Below are 3,840 nucleotides of genomic sequence, written 5' to 3' on the forward strand. Positions count from 1 at the left end.
AGGATACTTATGGAAATTAATTAAGTTGATGAGCAGTATGATAGTGATTTGGGGCTATTTTTAAGAGATTATTGGGAATGGATTTAAGCATATTTTGATATACGGATGTTGTCATTGTTGTTGTGGGTTTTGTGGTTGATGTTGGATTGAATGGGAAGTCGAAGGGTTGTAAGCTTACAAGGAAGTTATTTCCTGCACATTGTTAAACTCTCTATGTATTTAAAGATGGTTAGTAAGCGAGGTAAATAGTCTAATTAAGGCCCGTGTTATCTTAATTGTAGACTTACAAGTTCGATAGGTAAGTACGACGATTGGGTATACTTCGAGGTATGTTAAGGCTATCCTTATTTCTTTGGCATGACCTTATGATATGAACCGGACGAGTAAGCGAACTTCCATATTACTCTACTCTTAGAAGTATTAGGAGTTCTTCAGTCTTTGATGATCATGTACCCCGTTTATGATTGTTCCTTCTGTTCATGGGTCCAGTTTTATGTATACCGTTATTCATGCATTACATTCATTCATATATATGTATATTGACCCGTGACCAGAAGGAATTATATATGCAAGTATTATATGTATATGGGCTATGGGAAAATGGATAGGAGTTATGTACGCATCACCACCTGATCAGCTGGTGCACCATGATGGTGAGATAAGGATGGCGCGTACGTACTACAACAATGTATATAATGATGGCCGCGAAGAGGCCCATGTGATATGATGGGATGCCAGCGTAAACGACGAGCGTTATATGCGCATATACATATTTACGACCTATATTGATAGGCATGAGCATGCAAATTATGCGCCCACAGAGGCATTGTCAGTTATACAGATTAATGCAGATACATATAGATACTAGTTCATGCAGGTACATGCAGACAGTTATTTCAGCTTATGAGTTCAGATTTTATTCATGATTCTTATATGTACATGATTGTTCTTATGCCTTTCATACTCAGTACATTATCCGTACTGACTCCCCGTTGCTCGGGGGGCTGCGTTCATGCCCGCAGGTTCGGCAGACGAATTGGTCGCTTAGTAGGACTTCTATCCAGCAGTGGTCAGTGCGCTCCATTGATCTGGATTTGCAGTCTATTTTGGTATGCTAGCCTTTTTTGATAAACATGCATATGGGTGTGACGGGGCCCTGTCTCGTCCTTTCTACAACTTTTATTGCAGTAGAGGCCTGTAGATAGTTATATGTATTAGTCAGATGATGTAGCCATGTCGGCTCCCATTCTTTTATGTACGGTATATGTAGTGGCCTAGCTAGCTTGCAATGGTTTTCGGTAATGTGTGTATGCAGTTGTGCAGTTTATAATGTTACCCTTTCATGAGGCAGTATAAGATCAGTTTATGCCATTTATGGGCCCTTGATGTTCAGTATGGTTCAGATATGTGTTTAGGAGTGTTTGGTCACTAGAGGTCAGGCACTCGTCACGACTCATCTGTTTGGGTCGTGACATACTTATAGCTTTGAGGCAACAATTCTACACTTAACCCTAGTTGTTATACTTGTTCTTATGCTAGATACGTATATGTAAATCATGCAATTAAGTTAAAAAAAACTATGGATTATGAGTCTGAGCTCTAGAAACACCAAATTTGGGATTTGAACATCGAAATGAAGTCGGAATAGAAATCTATATAGTTGGACTCTTAGCTTTATGTGTTACATGGGAACATCAGTTATTTTGGGATTTGGTCATGGGTTTTAGGTTTGATTTTGACCTTGACCTACTCTTAAAATATGAAATTCACATCAATGGATTTGTCTAACTTTGTAGACTATGCATTTGAATAGATCGAGGTCATCTGTTAATTTGATCATGGTGTGGTTTGAAGGAGTAAGATATTTATGACAAGATATTATCTATGACGGTATATACATTTAAAAGTAATTTTTTTTTAATGTTTTCCTCATGTGGTAGTAAAACATTAACATGTTATGCTGCAAATAACAGCAACATCATTTACATTACTCATAAAAAGCAAATATTTTTGTTAACTTGAATCAAATATGGAACAACCCACCTATGAAGAATATTGAACATACGTTTTATTCTTTATTTTTTTTTGGCTAACTTGAACCTTGAAGTTTCTAATTTGTTTATTATCTAGGTAAGCACAAATAAAAAAAATATCAATTCTGAGTGCTAGATTAAATATCATTCAAATAAATTGTAGCACATAAATTATTTCTAATTTAGTTGCTGGTCATGGTAACAACTAATCACCAAAAGATAAGTGTTAAAACCTTTCAACTAATTACCAGAGGATAAGTGTTGAAACATTTCACCAAAATTTTCTGTATCTTCAAGACTAGGTACTAACTCATCAAAACAAAAAAAAAACAAAAAAACAAAAAAAAAAAGCAACAACAACAAAAGAGCCATACCATTTCTAAATTCCTTGAGCTTATGTGCCTTGCCTGTTTTCTTTTGGAACTGAAGTCAAACTTTCCTTGTAAACTACAACCCTCAAGCTTGAAGGATATCCATGTAAATTAAATTCCTTTACTTCGTCCGAAATAAAATTGTAGGAAATCAATTGTCCAGTTCTACTTTGAAGAAGCAATAAATCATTCCAAACCGTTAAAGGGGATTCAATAGGAAGAGGTCTAATAGTGTATAACTTAATCCAAGAATCATTTATGCCATAATCTTTCACTGTCCAAATATCCATCATATCCACTGTTGGATCAATCTCACATGTTGGATCACGATAACAAATCAATGTGAGAGACTCATCAAAAATTACAAGGCCATAACACTTCCCATCAAGAACATAACAAGTGTCCGGCATCTTCATATTACGAAATGTATCAGTGCTCATATCAAAACAAAGAATTACCTCTGTATCTGCAGTTGCAAACCAATGAACGACTCCGCCCCTAAAAAGATCTCTGAACAAGGAACCCAAAACACCAAGAGCAACTCTTCCTCCTTGTAGTTTTGTTCTCTCCAAGAATCAATGTCCAAATCATAAATCTCAACTTTGAACCCTCTCACACAAGGATCCTTGTAGGGATCCGAATATATTTCTGAAATCCTAACGACTTTGTAATTATTCACCGTCATGTCGAAGCCAAATCCTAGACCACAAACATAACGGTTGAAACCCTGTGGACAGCCAAATGGACTGGGTTGAAGCAGGTTGTATTTCCTAGTGGCGGGATTAAGTAAGACAATGCTTTGGGTATCAGTCAGAACAATCAGACCATTGCAAGGCCCCATGAGACTATGAGACAGACTAGCATAACTAGAACATAGATATGGAACTTCTATATTTGGAGAAATGGGGATAAGATCATCACTATCATCACCACCACAAAGAAAAGACAAGAGATTTTTAAATTCCCCTTCTTCTTCTTGAAGAGATCGTTTAAAGAGAATAAATTGGTCTTTGGTGGTGATGGGGCGTTTGATATGAAGATTGATAAAATAAAAGTTGTAATAGAGTATACCAAATTTTAGAGATACATCGCGTGTCGAATTAGAGATTTCACTTTGTAAGTCTCGAAAGTATATAATAGGAACCTCTTCGGGCAATTTCTTCATAATTCCATCGCCATTGTCGATTATTTTTGACATATGTATTGTGAATTAAAACGTTTGAAATGGAAATTTCTCTGGATAGAAAAAACTTTATCACCTTCTTGAAATTTTTCAATCTCTCATTTAAATTGGATCCAAAAATGTTTTCCTTGGACGTTCGTCTCTCTAACTAACTACCGTCACATGTGTGTTTTTGTGGTTCTTCTTAACATTTTATTATACATAGAGAGTTACGGTAATACCCAAGGCCCATTACCTCACTCCTCTCCATATA

The 3,840-nt window shown here is 36.1% G+C and overlaps 1 pseudogene; it reads right to left on the minus strand.

Moving 5' to 3' along the window:
• Positions 1-2,148: 2,148 nt before the first annotated feature.
• LOC132042880 (F-box protein CPR1-like) lies at positions 2,149-3,602 on the minus strand (annotated as a pseudogene).
• Positions 3,603-3,840: the final 238 nt, after the last annotated feature.

This window comes from Lycium ferocissimum, unplaced genomic scaffold (assembly GCF_029784015.1).
Source record: "Lycium ferocissimum isolate CSIRO_LF1 unplaced genomic scaffold, AGI_CSIRO_Lferr_CH_V1 ctg18819, whole genome shotgun sequence".
In the NCBI taxonomy this organism is placed as follows: domain Eukaryota; kingdom Viridiplantae; phylum Streptophyta; class Magnoliopsida; order Solanales; family Solanaceae; genus Lycium; species Lycium ferocissimum.